At 38.8% G+C, this 24,552-nt stretch overlaps 2 protein-coding genes and 1 pseudogene across 3 annotated transcripts in view; 1 reads left to right on the plus strand and 2 right to left on the minus strand.

Annotated features, from left to right (window-relative positions):
* Positions 1–5,422, minus strand: part of USP49 (ubiquitin specific peptidase 49) — a 38,898-nt gene extending 33,476 nt beyond the window's left edge. The window contains exon 1 of the mRNA XM_059075659.2: positions 5,354–5,422. The gene's annotated coding sequence lies outside the window, so the exon portion shown is untranslated. The remainder of the gene's footprint in view (positions 1–5,353) is intronic.
* LOC136794941 (RWD domain-containing protein 1-like) overlaps positions 1–24,552 on the plus strand; it is a 32,311-nt pseudogene that overhangs the window by 982 nt on the left and 6,777 nt on the right.
* The window catches only part of MED20 (mediator complex subunit 20), a 44,922-nt gene continuing 25,724 nt past the window's right edge, over positions 5,355–24,552 (minus strand). For both annotated transcript variants that reach the window (XR_010835097.1, XR_010835096.1), the window contains exon 5: positions 5,355–5,427. The gene's annotated coding sequence lies outside the window, so the exon portion shown is untranslated. The remainder of the gene's footprint in view (positions 5,428–24,552) is intronic.

Here is a 24,552-nt window from a genome sequence, read left to right on the forward strand (position 1 = left end):
AATAAATTTAACATCAGTTGATATTGAATTTTTTTTAAAGTTAAACTTTTTGACAAAAGTGGCGCTAACTTTGAAAACAAAATAAGATTAAAACAACCACAACAAGGGTAACTGGAGAGGCCCACCTTTATTGCTATATTGGGGTTCCAGGTAAGATTTGAAAAATCCCAGACTATTTGGTGCCCTTAAAAAAAAAAAAAAATCACAAAATGTCAAGCAGTTCCCACTCTGTCCTCAGCACTTAGCCATTGAGACACAGCAGCTACTCTACCATGAACTTTGAGACTCCCCTGAAGAGGGAGCTGTGACTACGGCAAAAGACTCAAAGGCTGGGATGGAAGCTCTATGAGGGTAGAGGTGTTTTTGCTTTCATTTTGTTCACTGACTTATTTCCAGCCCTAGCCCCTAGAACAGGATTGGAACATCATAGATGCTCAATTAATACTGAAAATTAAAAGGCTGTCCTGAAAGGTCCTTTTGGACCTCCCAAAGCTGGGAGCAACCGATACAAAGAACATTCTGAATTTGGTATATATTAGTGGGGTCACTGATTGGCAAGGTTGGACAGTCTTCCTCCTTAAAATCAAACCCTCCTTTCACCTTTAAATGCATATTTCCACAGCTCCTTATAATCTGGAACATACCCTCTAGCACAATTATGAAAAAGGAACAGAATATTCGCTTCTCTAGAGTGGGAGACACAGCCGCAACCAATCAGGATGTCATTAGAACCTACATGGAGGTGCTGTGTGGCAGGCACAGTCCGCCCAGTCACTAGAGAGAGCACCGTGACTTTCTGGCCCACATTGGGGTCATTGTAATGTTCTAATGTAGAGATAAACCTCAGTAATTCTCATTGTAAATCTAATGAGAAGAGTGGCCTTATTCTACATTTTTACAAATCTTTTTAGTGTCTGGAATAAGGAAGAGAGTCTGAATTCAGCTGATTGTACATCATGAAGTCTTTGGAAAACTCCACTGCATACTCATATGCAAGTATGTTTTAATATTGTTATGAAAATAGCTTTGACTCCCAAAAGGGTCTCAGGGGCTCCTGGGCCACAATTTAAGACATTGTTGTAAAAGACTGCCTTCCAATGCGGGTTCCATCCCTGGTCCGGGAGCTAAGATCCCACATGCCTCGCGGCCAACTCATGGTCAAAAAACCAAAACATAAAACAGAAGCAGTACTGTAATAAATTCAAAAAAGACTTTAAAAATGTTTCACATCAAAAAAAAAAAGATACGTACACTAAGAGCCATAACTTTGATGAACATTCAGAAGGGATTCTCAAACAAGGAAAGAGAGTTCAAGAAGATGGAGAAAGGAAAACATAACTACCTGTAGCCACACTTTACAGTAAAGCCAAAACATTTTATCAGCATACTCACTGTTACTTTAAATGATGCTTACTCTTTGTACTTTACCATATTTCAACAGGAAATGAACTGTTATTTGAAGAAAAGAAAGCCAGTATTTCTCTCTGACAAGAAAAACCCCAGAACAAAAACCACACAGTATAACTCCTTCCAGTTGCTATATAAATGTCGATTGTTAATTTACATTTACTTTTTAGACCATCACTTGTGACACTCTAATTATAAGACCCATAAGTCACCTTTCTCCTGCCTTTTCTTCTCTTCAACAACTTCCAGCTGTCATTCAAATATTATTTAACAGGACAAAAGAACAATTTCCAATTACCAATCAGTTCCAACCTGTTGCACAGTTCAGTCTTCTGTCTGCATGTTTCTACAAATAGCAATTAAATGGTAATCTCCAAATCAACTCAGTTCTAAAGATGTACTGTTCCTTAGCTAGATTCAGGTGATTTCTATCTACTACAAACAATTCATAAAGATGTAAAACAGCTGTATTCATTTAAGTATGGTCAAGAAAAAAACAATTATTTATGAATCTCACATCATCTCACACCATTATTTTTCCCCAATTTAAGAAGATATACGATTTCAAATTTTCCTTTCCACAAGCAAGCAGAAACAGATTAATTATGGGGACATTTTCAGGCAATATTTGGCTTTATTATCTTATTATTTAAATCCACACCCACCTTAGCAAACCTTCTAAGTTTATTACTAGGCCAGCACCCCCTGATCAACAGCACATGCTCTGGAGCAGAGGACCTGGGCTTGAATCCTGAAGCTGCACTTGCGATGTGACTGAGCAAGTTACTTTATCTGTGCCTCACTTTTCTCAGCTTTTTTTTTTTTTTTTTTTGGTACGCGGGCCTCTCACTGTTGTGGCCTCTTGCGTTGCGGAGCACAGGCTCCGGACGCGCAGGCTCAGTGGCCATGGCTCACGGGCCCAGCCGCTCCGTGGCACGTGGGATCTTCCCAGACCGGGGCACGAACCCATGTCCCCTGCATCAGCAGGCGGATTCTCAACCACTGCCCCACCAGGGAAGCCCTCTCAGCTTTTATATTGAAGATAGTAACAGCATCTGCCCCATAAGTGGATGACAGGATTAAATGAGATAATGAATAAGAGAGTAAGGCACTTAAAACTCTGCCTGACACATAATAAATACTCAGTCAATGTTAACTTCTGTTTTTATATATTTGTCTTCTAAAACAGTCACAGCAGGGACTTCCCTGGTGGTCCAGTGGTTATGAATCCACCTTCCAATGCAGGGGATGCGGGTTTAATCCCTGGTCAGAGTACTAAGATCCCACATGCCGCGGGGCAACTAAGCCCGCGTGCTGCAACTACAGAGCCCACGTGCTCTGGAGCCGGCGCACCACAACTAGAGAGAAGCCTGTGCACTGCAACAAAGAGCCCGCATGCCACAACGAAAGATTCTGCGTGTTGCAACTAAGACCTGACACACAACCAAAAATAAATAAATGAATGAATAAATATTTTTTTTGAAAAAAGAAAGAAAAAAAGTCACAGCAGGCAGAATAGTCCATAATAATCTAGAGCCCCAGAACAATACAGGAGGAAAATATTAAAAAGAGATGGCTGTTTTAGTGTCCTTCCTTTATAAAAATAAATAAATAAATAAATAAATTTATTTATTTATTTTTGTCTGTGTTGGGTCGTTACTGTGCACCGGCTTTCTCTAGTTGCGGTGAATGGGGGCTACTCTTCATTGCGGTGCGTGGGCTTCTCATTGCGGTGGCTTCTCTTGTTGTGGAGCATGGGCTCTAGATGCACGGGCTTCAGTAGTTGTGGCACGCAGGCTCAGTAGTTGTGGCTCTCGGGCTTAGTTGTTCCGCGGCATGTGGGATCTTCCCAGACCAGGGCTTGAATCCACGTCCCCTGCATTGGCAGGCAGATTCTTAACCACTGAGCCATCAGGGAAGTCCCCTTCCTTCATAAATAGGTAGTTGTCTGTATTACCTAGGAAAGTGCTGACAAGTCATGGAAAAGATAGCAAAGACATTTTCAAAACTATTATGATTTTATGAAAGAAGAAAAAAAGAAACCCAAGAAGACGTGTCCTTCAAAATAGATTAAAGGAATCTTTACGGAAAATGTGACATCACTATCTAGAAACAAGAGAATTGTGCATCCTTTTTGACATAGATATACTTTTATGGGTAAGATGAAACTATCATAGCCCGAAGACAGCTGTTTATTCATACATACCTGGTAAGCATCATTTACACCGTAAGATATGTAGTAAGAGTTGAAGGTGTATAACACTATTCTCACACAGTCTAGCAGCATACTCTGAGAGAAATAAAGCTCAAAGTCAAAAAGAAAACATTCATGAAAAAATTTTAAAATCCTTGCCATCAGGGTTGACCTTATTCAAGATGGTTTAACTCTTGCGGTGTATCAGAAAAAAAATCATCTGTGGAAGGTTGGTACATAAAAATGCTAACTGGGATACATAAGAAAATTATAACTAACATTTACTGAACACTCACTGTGTTCCGGGCGTTATTCCAAGTTTTTTAATATAGATTAACTAATTAATCTTCAACATCACTATGACATCGGCATTTTATAAATTTGTTTATTTTATTTATTTTTGGGTGTGTTGGGTCTTCGTTGCTGCGTGTGGGCTTTCTCTAGTTGTGGCTCATGGGCTCTAGAGCGCAGGCTCAGCAGTTGTGGCGCACAGGCTCAGCTGCTCCGTGGCATGTGGGATCCTCCTGGACCAGGGCTCAAACCCGTGCCCCCTGCATTGGCAGGCGGATTCTTAACCACTGCGCCACCAGGGAAGTCCCTGACATAGGCATTTTATTGTCCCCACTTATACCCAAGGAATTGAGGCACAGAGAAATTAACCTGCCCAAATTTCAAGTTAATAATGACTAGTCAAGGACCTCCCTGGTGGCACAGTGGTTAAGAATTCGACTGCCAATGCAGGGGACACAGGTTCGATCCCTGGTCCGGGAAGATTCCACATGCCGTGGAGCAACTAAGCCCTTGCGCCACAACTACTGAGCCTGCACTCTAGAGCCCACGAGCCACAACTACTGCGCCCACATGCCACAATTACTGAAGCCTGCTCGCCTAGAACCCGTGCTCTACTACAAGAGAAGCCACCGCAATGAGAAGCTCGTGCACCGCAATGAAGAGTAGCCCCCACTCGCTGCAACTAGAGAAGGCCCACGCGCGCAGCAACGAAGACCCAATGCAGCCAAAAATAAATAAATAAATAAATTTATTTTAAAAAGAAAAAATAATGCCTGGTCAAAACCAGTCTGGCTCCTAAGCCCAAGGTTTTAACCAGTAGGCAAAGAAGAAGACATATCATACACTTATATTATCTGGGAGTGGGGGCTAAGTTTCAGATAGGTTTTGGTTATCTATAATGTTTGAATTATTGACAGTAAGCATGTATGGACTTATGTAATTTAAAATTTTTATATCTCATAAATTTAGTTACACCTTTTATTGGATTTTCTGTGGAATTCTACTTGATTATCACCTGACACACAATCTGCACTTGGCTAAATGAACAAGATCCCCAGGGTGAGCCTAACATCACAGCAGCTGGCAATATCTGGAGAGCGAGAAGGGGTTGCTAACACTCTTGAGAGGTCATGACAGACACAGTCTCTATCCAACCACCAGTAAGCTTCAAGACCTACCCTAGACTTGTTTCAGTACAGGTGCTGGTCTCCAGGTCCCATCTTTTTCTTCAAATACAGCTGTGTCTCCTCTTAGCTTAAGTAATTCATAGCACTCAGAAATTCACAAGGGTAAGAAAGGTGGTGAAAGCTCAGAATGGCAATAAAACAAAGATAGTAACTGATCACTGATCACTCACTCTAATAGTACATCAACCATGGCCACCTATTACAGACTGGTCATACATAATACTATTGTGAATAGTTTTCATGAATAAATTTTTATTATAGTTTTATTTCTTACTCATTAAACAAGTTTTTTCCATCTTCTTCCATATTATTCCACAGTCATTGATTAGGTTTCCTCTTCTCTATTACCTACAGGGGAAAAAAAATCTGTAAGGTCGGGCTGATATATAGTAAGAGAAAAGCAATTTCATGAATTTTATTTATAAATTCAAAAACAGGATCAGTGTATTACAATGCCATTTAAGTGAAATCCCCACAAGTCCTCAAAATTGAGGTAAAAGAGTAAAAAAAAATAGCTGTGATCTTTTTTTCAGCTAAGAGCAGCCAGTCATTTATGAAGAGGCTGATGGAAGTACAAAAGGTTTACTTCCTGAGAGATGCACTTCTGCATTTGTTTTAGGTTTTAAAGATTATATACTGTCTTTGCATATAACTTGAAACTGTCAGAAAAACCAAAACAAATTCATGGCAACAAAAATAATTGTGTTTCAAAAGCTAAAATTCTTTTTGTATAAGTGAAATATATAATAATGAAAGATGCCAGGAGGTGACATCTTTGTGTTAGATGGGTTCATGACTTTTAGGTAAGCAGCATGCATTCTATACGCAAGGACACTGTATTAGTCAAAGTTATCTAGAATGTAGAATTTGGACAAATTACATGTATAATGAATTTTTAGGTTTCTGACACTTTATTGAGGAGGCAGGACTCAATAAGCTTGAGATTAATACACTGTCTGCCACCATGTAACAAGATGAAAAATTCTCTATTTTGCTATCCTAATAACTAACACAAGAATTCCTCTTAGAAGAAGCCTTCTTTGTGAAAATATGTTCCCTCAATAGGGTCTCCCACCACTCATGTTCCCTTGGGGTGGACGGTTCCCTGCAGAATGCCTGTCAAGATCCCAGAATGACTGTCAAGAAAGGGAAATTGCTTTACACTAGACAAGGGGAAGAACTGGTTATTTTATTTCTGAAAGAGAGAAGGATGATGAGGAGAGGGAAAAGAAGAGGAGAAAAGGATAGTTAGTACAGTGGAGCAAAGCTGGGGTTATGTGGGGATGAAGTTCTCCAGTCAAGGGAAGTCTGGAACATTTTCAGAACAGGGATGCCTTAATAGAAGTTGCATTAATGCAATATAGGGCTCACCCACCTCTATCTTGCCTCCTCTCTTCAGTTAGGTGTACTAAAAACACAAATGCCCTCTATGAATAGGGTCTTTCTGAGAATCAGAGAAGGAGCCAAGTATCACATCTGAGGGCACCATGGTGCACATCAGAGGCACAAGGCAAGAAAAATAGGTGCCTAGGAGGCAGAAGCAATTGTAAGATGATAAAACCCAGGAAATGCACAAATATTTTCAGGAAGAGAAGAGCTTACAACTTCTACATTCTAGGTTGGGGGTTTGAGGCAACCTCATCCAGGAAGCTAAGCTGACATTGTATGGATGGATGTTTTACATCCATAAAATTTCCCTCTTTATCTTTTTTTGGGGGGTGGGGGGTGCACTACGTGGCTTGTGGGATCTTAGTTCCCAACCAGGGATTGAACCTGCACCCTTGGCAGTGAAAGCAGAGTCCTAACCACTGGACCACCAGGGAATACCCCATAAAATTTCCCTCTTTCCTATCCAAACAGCCTTACTTTCTTTTTTTTTTTTTTTTTTTTTTTTTTTTTTTTTTTTTTTTTTGTGTGTGTGTGTGTGTGTGTGGTACGCGGGCCTCTCACTGTTGTGGCCTCTCCCGTTGCGGAGCGCAGGCTCCGGACGCACAGGCTCAGCGGCCGTGGCTCACGGGCCCAGCTGCTCTGCGGCATGTGGGATCTTCCCGGACCGGGGCACGAACCCGTGTCCCCTGCATCGGCAGGCGGACTCTCAACCACTGCGCCACCAGGGAAGCCCCAGCCTTACTTTCAATATGAGAACACCAAACCATAAAAGTTAACTTAATTACTTTTAAATCCAAGTTATTTGAATTAATTCTGGATGTTCTCCAAAAGCTGACCAAAATAATCAGTTCTATACTGAGCACCTAGAATACATTAACTACACAGAGGTTAGGCTTTAAAGCCCTATGAAATAGCTATTAATTTGAAGAGTAATGACTTTAATAATTATGATGGTGATCTTGAAAACTGGGAAATTATAATAGGTCAGCTTAATTCTGCAAACTTAATAAGACTACACACATTCAAATACTTTCCATCTAGGTCCCACTTATATTATTTATACTACTGTAATATACTTTTGAATGGGGGGGGTGGAAATTCAGATATATAAAACAAATCACTGCAGTAGGAACTAAAAACGTGGATGACATCCCTTTAAACCGTCATTAGAAATAAAGTCCCTAACAAGCACATTCCAACTGTACCTATCATGAGTGAAACTTGCTGAACTCTCAGGCTCTGTGGCATGTGCAATGCAAGAGTATAGGATGTAGAGTAACAGAGACCAGTTATCATCACGGTGGCCATACCAGAACTTTTGCAAGTAATTTAACTTCTCTGAGCCTGTTTTCTCATCTACTTCAGAGCACTGGTGTAAAGATTAAATGAAAATGCAGGTAAAATGCTAGCATGCTGCCTGGCACATAGCTGATGACTAAAAATGTTTAGTTTCCTTCCTTTATCTTTCTACCTTTAATTTTCAGGGATTGAGGAGAAAATCCATTCCTGAAAACTTTACTCAACTTACTTTTATTCTGCCAAATAACAATAATGATGGTGATGATGGCTGCTGATAACACTTATATAGCCTTTAATGTGCACCAGACACTCATCTAAGCACTCTAACATATATTAACTCATTCAATTCTCACAATAACTGTGAGGTAGGTATTATCTTCATTCCCATTTCACAGACACTGAAACGGAGGTACAAATAAGTTTGACAGCTAATAAGTGGCAGAGCTAGGATTCAAACCCAGGTTTCTGCTCTTAAGAAATACTAGCATCGGGACTTCCCTGGTGGCACAGTGGTAAAGAATCTTCCTGCCAATGCAGGGGACACGGGTTTGAGCCCTGGCCCTGGAAGATCCCACATGCCGCAGAGCAACTAAGCCGGTGCGCTGCAACTACTGAGCCCACGTGCCACAACTACTGAAGCCTGCACGCTCTAGGGCCTTCCTGCTGCAACTACTGAACCCACATGCCTAGAGCCTGTGCTCCACAACAAGAGAAGCCACCGCAATGAGAAGCCTGAGCACTGCAAGGAAGAGTAGCCCCCGATCACCGCAACTAGAGAAAGCCTGCGAGCAGCAAAAGACCCAACTCAGCCCCCCCCAAAAGAAAATCTAGCATCAGCGACTAACATCAAGGTGACAGCAGCAATGCCCTTTCTTTAAGAGATCTCTAATATTAATGTAGTCAGGTAGGGAATGTTCAGGTGACTTACCAAGTAGAAAAGATCCATATTTTAGGTAATTAAGGTTATCTAAAATATATATTTTTTATATATAGTTAAAATACAGATTTATATTATATATCTCAAAATATTTTAATATATTATATATTTCATAGTTTTAAAAGTTTAAAAAGTTGAACAAGAGAATATTAATAAATTTAAATCAGATAAAAATTTAGCCAAGGGACATCCCTGGTGGTCCAGTGGTTAAGGCTCTGCACTTCTCTGCAGGGGGCACAGGTTTGATCCCTGGTCAGGGAACTAAGATCCCGCATGCTGCACGGCAAAAAAAAAAAAAAAAAAAAAAGAAATTAACCAAGATTGTACCTTTTTCAGCAAAGGTCAGCCATGTGGCACATTCCAAAATATAAACATTTATTATCCTATGGTGTATCTTGTCTGTAACTGCCTTCCCCATAAGCTCCTGGAGGATAGCAGTAGCATCTTATCTAACCAATTGTGAACAACAGTGATGTCTAAAAAAGTGCCTAGTGCTCACTAGGTGCTCAATATTGATGAAAGAATAAAAAGACTGGATATTAAACAAGGAAAAAGTTTTCAAGTCCATCTGTTATTTCCATTTACCTTCTAAGGCACTAACACTCTAGGCTTATTTCCCACCACCCATTCACTCCTTAATTTTCCTATCAGCAAGTCCTTGCTGGATTTAAGTGTTTCCCTTGACCCGGTCACATCTTTGCTCATATTCAAATTTATGAGCTCATGTAACAAAATGTCTTATGACAAAAGGTCTCAAGTATACAATTAATCAGAAGACTCGTGCATGAATGCATGCATGTAACATATTGTTATGGCACTTCATGGTTTTCAAAGTGCTTCCCCACATATCTCTCAGATGCCTCAAGACAACCCTGAGAGTAGACAAAGCAGGTGTGATAATCCAGGAAGCTACAGCTAATGCTGATTGTTTTGGAGTGAAAACATATTCTCATTGTCTCTGCCAAAGAGCCAATGGCTCAGAACCTGAGTTAGATGCTTTCTCGGTAATTGGGCAGAAAGTCTATGATATGACATATTTTTAAGTCATAATGTCATAAATAATTTTTTAAATCAAAAACGATCAGTCATATCTAATTAAAGTAAAAACAGGCCAAAAGGCTTGGAAGATACAAAGGCAGAGGAAACTCACACAACTAAATGAGGAAAAAGTTTACATGCATCCACAACTAAATAAAGAGACCTCATATCGAATTTTAAGAAGAACACAATTAAATCTCTCTTGGCCTCTAAGTTAGGAAGCCCAGCATAGACTGGTGGGAAGAGAGAGAGTGAGATTAGGTAGCAGGAAGTCTGGGTCTCAGTCCATACTCTGCCACTGAAGAACTATGTGATCTCCAGTCCCACTCAAATTTAAAATTCTAAAATTGTGTACATATCACCAGGGTAAGTAATGCAAAAAGAAACATAAAACATTGTGCAGTATGAACACCACGAACAAGGGCTTAAGATCTGCTGACTTTACTGTTCTAAGATTCTAAGTTATTAGTTTGCCATGGGTTTTACCCATTAATGGCTCTGAATAATGTTTTAAGTTCAAATTCAGGACCTCTGAAAAGAAACTGCAAAACAGACAGATTTATGATTTTCTGTGAAACACAAAGGGTGCTAGGACTGCATTTATACACTTTGACCTTGGTTCAGAATAATCTAGGTGGTAAATTCTAAGTTCACTTGCCAAATGAATCTTATAAGCTATTTATTAAAATGCTTTTTCAGCATTAGACAGAAATGTGGTCCATGGGTTTATTTTATTTTATTTTTTAAATATTTATTTATTTATTTGGTTGTGCTGGGTCTTAGTTGTGGCAGACAGTCTCCTTAGTTGCTGCTCACCAGCTCCTTAGTTGCAGCATGTAGGCTCCTGAGTTGTGGCTCCAGGGCTCCTTAGTTGCAGCTCACTGGCTCCTTAGTTGTAACTCACCGACTCCTTAGTTGTAGTAGGCAGGCTCCTTAGTTGCAGCTCGCCGGCTCCTTAGCTGTGGCATGTGAACTCTTAGTTGCGACAGCATGTGGGATCTAGTTCCCTGACCAAGGATCTAACCCGGGCCCCCTGCATTGGGAGTGCAGAGTCTTATCTACTGTGCCACCAGGGAAGTCTCAGTCCATGGGCTTATGAAGCTGTGTTTTACAAGTGTAAAAGTTCCCTATGTGAGCCTCCCTCATGTCCCACCCCAGGTTAACCACTGTCCTGACTATTATCAAGAAAGTTAGAAATTTGCTTCTCTTTATTATGTTTCAAATAACATTCTGGTCTTAATTAACTACTTAATAAGAAATAAAGAAAATACAACCTTAGCCAGATTGGGAATTCCTTCTCACCAAAAAATAAAATGACCTAAAAGCAATAGCATAATATGCTTGCATTCTCACTTATCCAAGATAAATATATACAAACAAAAGCAAGACCGAATCCCATTTAGTTTGTAGGGCAGCAGTGTCAGCCACAAAAATTACCTTCCATATAGCATATGCTGGAGTTGCTATTTCATCACTGTGCTTAAATATAATCCTGTTTTTTATAATCTCCACATATGATAAATATTACTAATTGGTAGAGTTCAGTCTGCCAGCATTCATTCAAGCCATTTTTAAAGCATTTATTTGGTCATTACCAAGCACATTTTATAAATACCATACAACAATTTTGTCAGCACAGAGCAGCAATTTATAATGGGAAGAGAACATTTACAAACATTTATAATACTTTTAGTAGATACCATGCTGTGTGAGGGGTTTTCATATATATTTGCTCAGTTAATTCTCACAATGAGGGAGACATCAGTGGCGTTTTACAGATGAAGAATGGATACTCAAATGGTGATTAGATGACTAGTCCAATATCATACAGCAAGAAAACAGCAGCGCCTAGGCCCAAGATAATCGCTTTAAGTTGCCAGTAACTCCACATCAGCGGCAAACAACATGAGGTTTATTTAAGTAAAGTTTTGTGCCATGGTAAAACTTAGTTGGCAGATAGCAATATTCTAAGGCACTTTATGTGCCTTGTTCAGGAGCTACTGAGCTGTAAATCTGTATTCCTTCTACAGAAACAGTATCTAATTTTAAAACTGAAACATAAAGACTGGTCACTACAGCTAGCTGTTTTTAGAGAAAACACTGTAAAGGAAACATTAATTCACTAAATAGAGTCAGTAACTGTTGTATAAAGAAGCTATCTCTTGGTGACCATATCTAAACAAGTGCCAAAAATTACTTGTGTCTTACAAACATAAAAGTATTTTTTAAAAGAATTTTGAAATATTATATTAGAAATGCTTCCTATAATCAAAGCTCTTCTTTTAAAAACTTAACTCTAAGTGAAATATCACTATTCACTACACTACAGATGTAAGTGATATTGTTGGTTTTCCCTGAAAATTCCCATAAAAAATAACATTTATAAAATAAACATTTTAGGAGTGCTCTGAAATGGATAATACTAAACATATAATAAGATTTAGATAACTTAATGGACTGTATTATCTGTGTCAAGCCATGAGAAGATATTTGGTCAAGATCTAATGCCTGCAGAGCTTTCCAACTCTGTATTGTTCTAGCTTGTGAACTGGTTAGAGTATTCAAAGATACAAAATAGATGCAGATATTAAAAATATAAAATTGCATCAAATAATAAGACAATACCCTAATTAGGTGTAGTTAAGAGAGCAGGTTTAGGACTCAGATTGGCTGGATTAGAATCCCAGTGGGACCAAATTCCTAGCTCCATGACTCAGTTTCCTCACCTATCTCATACAATTATTAGGGAGTTACAATGTGTACAGAGTTCAGAAAAACTCAGTGGCATGAGGTAAGTGACCAATAAATGTTACCTATTATTTTTCTAGTATTATGTTGTGTAAAACATAAAATATACGGGCTTCCCTAGTGGCGCAGAGGTTAAGAATCCACCTGCCAATTCAGGGGACACAGGTTCGAGCCCTGGGCTGGGAAGAACCCACATGTGGTGAAGCAACTAAGCCTGTGTGCCACAACTACTGAGCCCACGAGCCTAGAGCCTGTGTTCTGCAACAAGAGAAACCACTGCAACGAGAAGCCTGCTCACTGCAACTAGAAAAAGCCCATGTGCAGCAATGAAGACCCAATGCAGCCAAAAATAAAAATAAATAAAATAAATAAATTAAAATATATATATATATATATATATATATATATATATACACATGTAAAAAGACTGAAGGCCTTTCATTACTGGGCTATTTTTCAAGTTTAGACATTTAAAACATAATAAAGAGAAGCAAATTCCTAACTTTCTTGATAATAGTCAGGACAGTGGTTAACCTGGGGTGGGACATGAAGGAGGATCACACAGGGAACTTTTACACTTGTAGGATGTTACTCCAGCTTTTGTTTTACTAGTCTTTAAAATGTACGTATGTTTTAAAATGTATTTCACGTATGTCATATTTCACAATTTTTAAAAATTGGAAAAAGTAAAAGTTAATACACTTCCAAAGAATAATAATGAGAAAGCATTATTTAACCTTAGAAGACATGAGAGGAAAACAACAACAACAAGAAAACTATGCTTTATCATTCTAAGTGTTCCAGGTACTTCAGATTATGTATGCAACAGCTTAGCTCGGTCAAGGAAAGGTTTCCATTGGATTCCACTCAATCCTAAGAGACATTTTTCTCTGTGGGTCAGTTGTTTTAAAGGGTGTCATTGATTCACTAGGAGCACCTCTTTATAATCATGAAATCTGGAGAATGTAAGGAAGCTCAGAGGGCTTCTATTCCAACATGTTCACTTTCCAGTTAAGGAAACATTAGACTCCTTAGCTTCCAAAGAACAGGCTTTTCCCACTCTGCTCCCAGCTGTTATTCCTAGTCGCCAACGTGACACAAAGGAAGGGGCATAGCCCATTCTTTCAATCGTCTCCTAATAGTGACTGGAGAAAACGTGAGTTTTCCCAACCATCAGCACCTGTCAGTGTCCTAACGTGTACCCCAAAGATGCTGGGACCTACAGAGGAACCCAATGCCTCAAAGAAGGCACTCCATAAATATGTGTAGAAGTGAATTTATTCAAAAGTATAAAGCAGGGTTTCTGCCCCCAAGAATTTTACATATAAATGAACACCACCAAAGAATGCTAGTCAACGTACAACGAATTCGGTAGTGTTCTGGGGCAAACGGTATACAGTACAAAATATAGGAGGGAAAGGGAAATAAGACAAAAGATTTATGTCATGTGGTAAAATGCAGGAAGGGGTCCTGGAAGAGGAGAATTGAGAATTGGGTATTGAAAAATTGATAGAGGAAGCATTCTAGGATTTCTCCAAGGAAACTTGACGTTTTTACAACACGTTTCCTTTTCCCACATTATTTAAACATTTTAACAGGCATACTAATTTGTTCTAAATAATTTTATCTGCTATAATTACATTCAGGAAAGAGTTTCTGCCCTCTCTGACAAAGAACTTTTGGAGGCCACTGGAAAGGGAATAGTAGGAAGAAAAAAGAAACCTTTTAAATGCTCAATATAAATTCTTCAAAACAGAAACATCTTTAAAAGGGTAAGACACGACTTTTCTTGAGTTTTAAAGTTCACCCCAATAAAACCAGACCCCAATCTTTAACAGGAAGAAGAACATTAAAAAAGAAAAATTCCATGACTGCAACCTAAAGCCAACACTAAACTAACAGGACATTTGGGTGACATAAGCCATGATAAAGGGCTCCTATTTCCAGCTACTTTAATGAGAGAAGACAGAACCACAATGGCAAGGAAAAGAACACTGGGGAAGAGACTCAGTTCTAGTTCTAGACAGATAAGTGACCATAGGTAAGCCACCTCTGCTCTCTGGGTCTCAGTTTCCACATCTGAAAAAGGAATATTTAAGTTACTTAATGACCTAAATTTCTATTATACTATCTGCAAACTTCCCGAAGTCATTTAGATGTCATTCTCTTATAGCAAGCTACAGGCTAGGCATTAATCCAAAAGGGTAGCAAAGACCAAATGAATTTATATCTTGTACAATTCTGTTACTGTAGCAAAATTTTTCAACCGCTATAAACCATCTACCTATTAAGTAGTGTTGAAACAGGGCATCAAATAAATAAATTTGGATCTTCAATGAAAAATGATGCATTGAACACCTTCATTTACCTCTGCTCTCTCCCTAACTCCACTAAAATGGCATTAAAAACATAAAATTCGGGCTTCCCTGGTGGCGCAGTGGTTGAGAATCCGCCTGCCGATGCAGGGGATACAGGTTCGTGCCCCGGTCCGGGAAAATCCCACATGCCGCGGAGCGGCTGGGCCCGTGAGCCATGGCCACTGAGCCTGCGCATCCAGAGCCTGTGCTCCGCAACAGGAGAGGCCACGACAGTGAGAGGCCCGCATACCACACACACACACACACACACACACACACACACACACACACACACACACACACAAAAAAAAAAAAAAAAAAAAAAAAAACATAAAATTCGTAAGGACAAAGACTAGGAAAGGAAACAACTACAGCAAAGTTTTTGGAAGCTGAAAAGCAGATTGATTAGCTATTTGATTTAGCACAGGAAAGGAAGCAAAAACTAAGAGCATGTTAAGGGGAAGCTCAGAGCAAACTGAATTGTGCTGGGAAACACCAGAAAAGCTCAGAATGATCTGAAAGTGGGAACAGCAGGCAGGGCTGAATAAAGGAGCACAGGGTGAAAGTTCTACTCCAAGGTTCCCACCCTGACTCCAAGCAACCACTGGTCAGAGGAAGGGAATTTACTCTCTGGAAACTAAAGAGACTCTGGACTTAGGCACAACTAGGCGCAGGCCGACCAGTCTAAAAAGATGGGGATTTAAGGAAGGCTGAGATCCTGAAAGGTAGATATTGCCAGTTCTTTCCCCACTCAGCTCCCCAAATGTTGAAGGCAGATGTGTAAGACGATGGTTGGAGCATTCTCTCTGGGGAAAAGCTGGCTAAGAGAAAAGAAAAACACCTACAAATACTGACTGCTGGAGGTGACACCCCCCCCCCCCGAAACACACACACAAAATTGGGTTCCTGGCTAATCACCTTATAATGGAGACCACCATTTAACTTTCAGAAGCCCCCACTCAGGCAAATTCAGCTTTCAGTTTTTCAGTAGCTATTCTGGAATATGAGTAAGACGGCCAAGGCCATACATTTAAGGAAATTCCCTAAAAGAAAGACCAAAACAAGCGATCAAGTAAAGGTACTTTAAGGAAAACAGAGATGATACTGGAGGCTGCAGAAAACTTTTAAAAATTGTAACTAATATAAACAGAGAAGAGTTATTCCATCCATGAAACAAAAATAGAAAAAAATAAAAAGCAGCATTCAGAGAAAAACCTCTTGAAAATTAAAAATGATAGAGAAAATATAAAACTAATTAGAAGAGTCTGAAGATGAAGTTCAAGACACAGCCCAGAAAGTAGAACAGAGACTTAAAAAATGAGAAATAGAAAAGATGGTAAAATTAAAGGACTCATCAGTCCACAAGTTCCAAACACAAATAAGTGTTCCAGAGAGAAAGAATAGGAAAATGGGGGGCAAGGGGGAGGTTGGTTATAATTTAAGAATTCAAGGGACTTGCCTAGTGGTCAAGAATTCACCTTGCAATGCAGGGGACACGGGTTCGGGCCCTGGTCAGAGCAACTAAGCCTGCATGCCACAACTACTGAGCTGGCGCGCCTCAACGAGACAGCCCACGTGCCGCAAACTATAGAGCCCATGTGCCCTGGAGCCCATATGCCACAACTAGAGAGAAGCCCGCACGCTACAACGAAGAGCCCATGCCACAAGGAAAAGATCCCGCATGCTGCAACTAAGACCCAATGCACCCAGAAAAAAGAAAAAAGAAAAAAGAATTCAAGGAAATCTCCCAGAACTGAAAAAAATCTGTTTCCAAACTGAAAAGGCTCTCAGTGTGCCCGGCACAACAGATAAAACAAGTGAGGCACGTTATCATACAATTTTAGAACATCAGGGACAAAGATCAGATCCTAAAACCAACCAAGGAGGGGGAAAAAAAAACAAGAATCAGAACACCACCAGCCTTCTCACAGCAATAATAGAAGCTAGAAATCAATACAGCAATGCCTCTTAAACTCAGAGAAAATATTCTCCAATCTAGAATTCTACAGCCAGGTAAACTATAAATCAAGTATGAGAGAAAATGAAGACATTTTCATACATGCAGATTTACATCCCATGCACCCTTTTCTTAGAAACCTTCTGGAGGAATTGCTTAATTAAAATATAAACAGTGAAGGGGGAAGATATGGGGTCCAGGAAACAGGGAGTTCCAACATAGGGAGGTGAAGAAAATACCTAGGCTATTCACGAAGGTAGATCCCAGGATGAGAGCTATACAGGTCTAGAGAAAACCCTATACAAATTTTTAAAAACAGCAGCTTAACCTACCGTTTAGAAAAAATGTCATTAAATACCAAAAGAACTGCTGGAGGAGTAGAAAATGGAGGTCTCTGGAGAGGCAGAATGTTGGGGAGGAGAAAAGCAGGTAGTACACTTTTTATGCTATATTCAGACTTAGCATTGATAAATATTAAATTTTAAAAGATCCTTGAAAAGGTTAAAAAGAACGTTTTAAAATCACATCTAAAAATATAATTTTCCAAGCAAGATTTCTGAGGAAAAAAATAATGAAAGAAAAACTAATTTTCAAGGCAGAGCAAAATCAAAGCACTTGGAAAACTCTACATCTTAGCATACAGTGTGGCTTAGTTTGAAAAAAATTAAGAGCAGGAAAAAATGTTTTGCTGATAGAAACTTACTCAAAAGACACAACCACAAAACCAGCAAAAAGAGAAAAAGGAGTAATTTGTTTTAACATATTATGGTATTATTGGGAAAAGTTCATGGTTTATGGCTACGTCAATCATGTCAGAAATTAAAATTCCTTTTCCACTCAGTCAGGCAGATGCTAAACCAAAGTCAACGATTTGATTGTATCATATCTTGGTCAGAAATGAAAACACTTAAAAACTGCACTGCTTCCTCAGGAAAGGAAAGTACAAATACTGCAAACCTGTTTGAACAAGGAAAGGGCATTTAAAATCAGTCACTCCTCCTTCCCTGAGACCTGAAATGAACAGGAGTGAGATTCACATGCAAATCTGAAACTGCTGCCCAACTTTCTCAAAGACCCTGAGAAGTGGCATCTCAATTAGGAAATATGCCTTTCTCTATCCACAAACACTTTAAAAACCAAAACAGCCATATTTTCTATTGCCCTTTCATAGAAAAATGAGGAGTATAATATGGTATCTGTTCATCATTTTTGATATTATCTGCTTATATTCAATGAGTGCTAAGACGGTTCTCCTCGATCAAGTGCTGGGCTCTTCATGGAAAGGCAAGTTAGAGAAGGTGCTGCCTGCTACTTACTCAGTTTCCTGACATCTAGGGAGACTGTAAACAGGGAGAAGCAGCTGGATCTGATTTTTTTGATAATCGTCTACTGGTTTTTGACCAGGGGAGATTTTCTTTTTTTAACTAACACAATGAAGCACTTTCCCACCAAATCTACTCTGGCAAAAACACTTGCTCTCAATGGTTAGCATACATGAAGACACTGAGAATAGATCAGCAAGACGCTTTAACTGTAGCATACTTTATAGCTTTTAAGTTGAATATTTAGAAAAAAGTTTGTTTCATCATCTCTTGGGATCAGGAAGAAAAACAATACTTTAAGATTCTGCATAAGGATGATATTCTTCCCTTTTTGAAGCCTGAGAAAATATATTAATCTTACAAAATACAATCCATAACCAAAAGTTCCTCCAGCTTGAAAAAAATTAATAAAATACTACGTTCAATCTTTCATGCTTATTTCACAGCAGGGAAATTGCTAACTAGAATATGAAGAAATGCTCAAACTTACTAGTAATTAGAAAATACAAATTAAAATGAGACATTATTAAATGTCCAAAATTAGAAATGTGAACAATACCATGCATTGGGGAGGTTGGGAATGCAACGCCTGTGGGGTGTAAAGTGATACAACCATTCAGCAGCCTGACAATACTTATGCCACAATGCCACTCCCGAGTCTGTATCCCAAAGAAATTCTCAAACGTGTCCATAATGGACATGGACAAGACTGTTTATTGATAGCATTGTTTGCGGTAGCCTAGGCATCCATCACTATGGGAATGATACACACCATGGAATACCATGCTGAAGTTAGGAGCAATTGGCTAAAAGTACATCCCAATATGCACAGACAGATCTTAAAAAAGTGCTGACCAAAAAAGTAAAAACTAGAGTAAGATCTACAGCATTTTTACAGGGAGAATTCTATATCCAAATTCTACACCAGCGTGGTATAATGAGCAATTTCAGAATTAAAGATATACATAAACATACACACACAAAAATCACTAAGTATCTAATAAAGATGCACATAGAATCAAGGACATATGTCAAACACATTTGAGAGGGTGCTTGTGGGGTGGGAGAGGAAAATGGGCATGAAAACGGGAGCTGAACAGAAGGCCTTTATACAGCAATGCTAGGCTGTGCCCAAATCACAGAGTATAAAGTCCAAATTCAGAATATTTTTCATTCATGCATACATTAATTTATTCAATAAAAACTTATTGAACACCTCTTAAGTGCCAAGTGCTGTGCTCAAATATAAACTTCTGTTATTTCAGCTGAAGATTTTTTTAAAAACAACCAAAAGATATGTTTTAAGATACGTTTTAACTGAAAGTGGAAGGGGAAAATAATTTACATTAGAATATATACTATAAAATGAGAAATTCACCATTCTTAAAATAGTTTTATCACTATTTTTCATCAAATGTAAATATACCTTGAAGTTCTTTAAATAACAAACTTAAATGAAAAATCGAAATACGAACTCACTTTAAAGCTGTAAAAAATTATGTCGTCACATCTTAGCCCACAGGTAAAACAACTTTTCTCATGGTTCGCAGTAGTGAAACAATTTCTTTTTGGTAGAAAATTTTCTTCTACTTTATTTTCCCTCCAAAGATATTTCCACTGCTCAGGAATACTTCTTGCCAGATTCCTGTTTTCTAAAAGATTTCACAAGCAGACTGCTGGCTGCCTATGAAAGTGCTGTAGCTAATATGCTCATTACATTGCACTACTAACAAAAACTGATTAACACATTCGGTGCAAAGTGACATATCTATTCCATATCCCATGGGCACAGAAAATGATGTTTTCCCCCCAAATTACCTGTTCCCCTCTTTTTACAAGCCCCAAATGTTAGCTAGTATACATGATAATATTGGTAAGCAAACCCAATATCAACTGGTAGGACATCATATGTCTAAAGCTCTAAAATTGTATTCAGATTTCAGTTTTCAGATTTTGATACTAAGTGTTAGTAGGTGGGAGGATCAAAGGTGAAGACTAGGAATGGTTAGGCCAACCATCAATACTACTGGAAAAAAACCCAAACCACATGTCTGTCAGTGGGGTTAGCAGAATCATCACCGCACACAATAAAAGACAACACATTAATTTATTCTGGCTTACAAAAGATAATGTATTTTCATTCAATAATAATAGCTAACATTGAGCACTTACTATGTGTCACTGTTCTAAATTTTTTTTTTTTTTTTTTTTTTTTTTGCGGTACGTGGGCCTCTCACTGTTGTGGCCTCTCCCGTTGCGGACGCACAGGCCCAGCGGCCATGGCTCACGGTCCCAGCCGCTCCGCGGCTTGTGGGATCTTCCCGGACCGGGGCACGAACCCATGTCCCCGGCATCGGCGCCACCAGGGAACCCCTGTTCTAAATATTTTATATGCATTTATTTACTTCTAAATATTTTATATGCATTATTTACCCAGTGGACTAGGTATTATTATCATCTCAATTTTATAGATCATTTTTCAAATCAAATGCAAGCTCTTTATCACTAACTTTAAAATCTCCACCAAATGTTCTCAACTTCCACTATATCCCCTCTTCCTACCATTCCAGTCCTCATTTCTTACTTAAAAACTTGACTGATATATCTCATATATCCTTTCTCATATGAAAGGAGCAGTTCTCTTCTCTAGCCAGCTTCTTTCTCCTCCCTTACTACCTCGGAAGTTTCCTTCATGAAGATGTTCTCACTTAACCCCTTCCTCACGTGCTTATTAAAAGTGACCACTATAGAAGTACACAGAGTAAAAAGTGAATACCTACCCCCCAAAAAGGGAACACCTCAACAGCACTCCTTAACATTTTACAAAAACAGGAATATTCTATATTTACTGCCCTATAACATGACTTAAAAAAAAAAAAACAGTTAACAATGGACATCTTTCTACATCAGCAAATAAAGATTCATTGCATTCCTTAATAGCTTAATGGTATTCCGCTGTATGGACCCACCATACATTACTTAACCAGTCCCTAACTGACACATCATTTTTTTGCAGGAACAAACAATGCTATAAAGAAAAACTTTGTACTCATATTTTTCATGCACGTGTGTAAATACATCTATAGGACAAATTTCTAGAAGTGGAATCTCTGTGTCACAGGGTACGCTCATTTAAAATTCCAACAGACATTGCAAATTTACCTTCAAGGGAACTCACGTGCCCATCAGTAGTGTGTGAGAATTCCAATTTCCCCACATCCTCATCACTACTAGCTATCATCAACTTGTCTAATCTCTTCATCTAATAGGTTAAAAAGTGGTACTTATGCTTTATGTTATGTTTATTTAAATGAGTAGAATTAGAATTTATAGCTTATTATTAGCTGTAGGCTAAGCTGAATGGCCTATGGAGAAAAAAAATAATTCAAGAAGCACATTAACAGTATAACTAGGGAGACTGGTAATGTTTAACCAATTTGGGATTTTAGCATGGAGTGGACAATGACACCATCACAAATGAGTTTGATCTCTTCACTAAAGCACGATACTTACCTTTCACTTGAAATTCATTGCTATCAGTTCTTCACATTATGTCATATATTTTAGAAACTTTTTTTTTAAAAGAGTACATTCAACTTCCTAATCATACATTCACTTTCTTATTTTTACTTTCTCTCAACACCCCTGTGTGATCAGGCCACTTTGATATTTTACTTTTTCATGTTGTTTATTAATCTGACCTTTGACCTCTTTTAGATGTTAAAGCACAAGAGTGTAATTAATATCTAACCATGAACATCCAATATAACTAAGACAATTGATATAGGTGGTTATATTAGAACATAGAAAAAGGAGAGTAAAAAAAGTAAATGTTATCAATGGCCAACCATAGAAACATTCTACATTCTGGATTATGAAAACAAAATTCTAACAGAGCCCCACATACTCAGTGAATGCTAACATAAATGAGATACCCTCTGTTCATGAACTCTGATTCACTGTCAAAGGCTAGATGTCTATGATTACAATGCTATTAGCAACGATAGTTGAACTGAGCTATTCACACATTTTCTCACCTGATTTTCTTTGTGGTCACCTCCAGGTAACAATTTTGTCAGGGAGACTCTAATTAGCTCTAACAGGGATTTTGACCTTATTATCCTGATAAATTATTATCCATAACTGAAAAAATAAGTACCACAAATTATCTAGCATTCAAGAAAGGTTTTGGCTCAGAACTGATAAATCAGTAAACCCCTCTCTGCCCTTCCTTTAATTCTCAATTTAAATTTATATTCTTCACAGAACAAACTGATACTTAAGACTTTATTTCAAAGTCAAAAGCTCGTGCTACATTAACATGCCCACATGGCCTATCTGAGTGAACACATGACAGATAGTACACATCATCTTTTCCATGTCAGAGACTGAAAGACAGAGACAGAGTGGGGGCAGGAAAGAGCAGAACACCAATGTGACAAAGTGCTAAAGGCAAGCTGTAAATTGTCTTTTGGTCACTCACGGCTGCATTTTGAAAAAGCTGACGGAAAAGTAGGGCCTATCTTTCCTTTGGAGAGAATCAACTGTCATATAAAAGCATCTTCCTAACTCACTAGCAACAGTGCTACCCTCCCACCCCTCACATAACTTGCCCAGCAATGCTGGTTTCTAAAGACAATGACAAAAAGCTCTGTATTCTGTCGATGGGAGGGAGCTGTGAAGACCAGCTTCCTGGGCTCTAAACTATGCCAGACTGCCCTGCTAATCCCCCCTAAATCCCACAGTGTTGGGGTGGGGGTGGGGGTGAGGGTGGGAGACAGAATAGAAAACAATCCAAAGTTGAATCAAGGGCAGTAGCTCTGGATTATAGGAGGTCATAACATTTCTGTTTGAATGGGGGAGGGAGTGGGGGACGGTGTGGCAGGGAAAGGGAAGATACAAAAGCCTGTATGTTTATAAAAATACAACACAAAAATAAATTTTATCCCTGATCCTTCTGATATGCTAACCAACATCTGCCCCTGATCATTTGCCAGCCCAGGCTGCATAGAAGGCACAGAGTAGCAGGCATTTTCACACAGGGAGGCTGAAAGAGATGTTACTAGAGTGTAAATTACTAATTAGCTCAATAGAAGAAAAGAGAGAAAATACCTGTCACAGAATGCTGTTTACAACTTGACACATAATAAAAACAACCCTGAAAATTTCAGAAGAGTGTCTTACTTTTCAGACTTCTATTAACATGTAAATGGCAAAGGAACAGTATTATAGTCTTTAAAAACTGCCCATGTCTCAGGAACAATAACACCAATAACACACGACTGGAAAGAATGCTTTCCAAATAATCTGTAATTTTCTCATCCTTATGAGAGCAAAGTGTTTTTCATTATTACAATCAGCTTTAATACAGAGCGATATTTCATAGCTTTGATGATCACCTAACTGAGGAGGGGAGGTGGCTTCAACTGCTGTATTTTACATTTGTCGGAATCCAGTTAATAATCCTTTCACTGAAATCAGACAGGCCTCATTCTGCAGGTCATGCCTTTATCAAACAGACAGGCCACCATTTTAATAAAGACGGAGGATGAGCTGGAGGAGCAATGGGAATGGGGGTCAGTGAAATCTCCTTATATCACGACAAATGAAAAGACTCCGCAAATTTCTGTTAATTTTGGGGGGAGGTAACAGAATGTTAAGATATTTATATTCCTCTCCTTACCATAAGGAAAACCTACTTGTATTAATTGCAAGCAATATTCCTCAGGCAGTCTATTTTACACTTAGATCTTTTCCAGTTCCTTGAAGCAACATAAGGATCTTTAGGTAAAATATGTATTTTACCTACATATGTCTCAGTCATGGTGTTGAACAGCACCGTGGCTCCTGTTTTCACATAATAATCACCCATACATCATCAAGAGCTAGCATATACTGAGGACCCACTGTGTGTGACCACATCATGCCAGGCGTTAAGAAGGTCCCCTACAAAAGGGCAAACCACGACAGTTTTTGCTAATGAGGGATGTTTTTCAAAATACAGTGAAGACAACAAACCATAAAACGACAAAATCCACTCCAGATCCAACCTCAAGATTCCTCTGCTTCACATGCTTGACTAAAATCAAACACATACCAACTTGCTGATATACTCAAAACATTCTTCCCTTTTCTTTTTAAAAGTAAGGCCTTGATATCCATTTTTTTTCAAATTTACTTGTTTAAATATACGCACGTGAGAGAAAATGATAAAGCAAATGGGGCAAAATAAAAAACAATTCGTGAATTTGAAGAAGGGTATATAGAAGCTCCTTGTATCTTTTTTTTTTTTTTTTTTTGCGGGCCTCTCACTGTTGTGGCCTCTCCCATTGCAGAGCACAGGCTCTGGACGTGCAGGCTCAGCCGCCATGGCTCACAGGCATAGCCGCTCCACGGCATGTGGGATCTTCCCAGACCGGGGCACGA

The sequence above is a fragment of the Kogia breviceps genome, chromosome 10, assembly GCF_026419965.1.
Source record: "Kogia breviceps isolate mKogBre1 chromosome 10, mKogBre1 haplotype 1, whole genome shotgun sequence".
Taxonomy (NCBI): Eukaryota; Metazoa; Chordata; class Mammalia; order Artiodactyla; family Physeteridae; genus Kogia; species Kogia breviceps.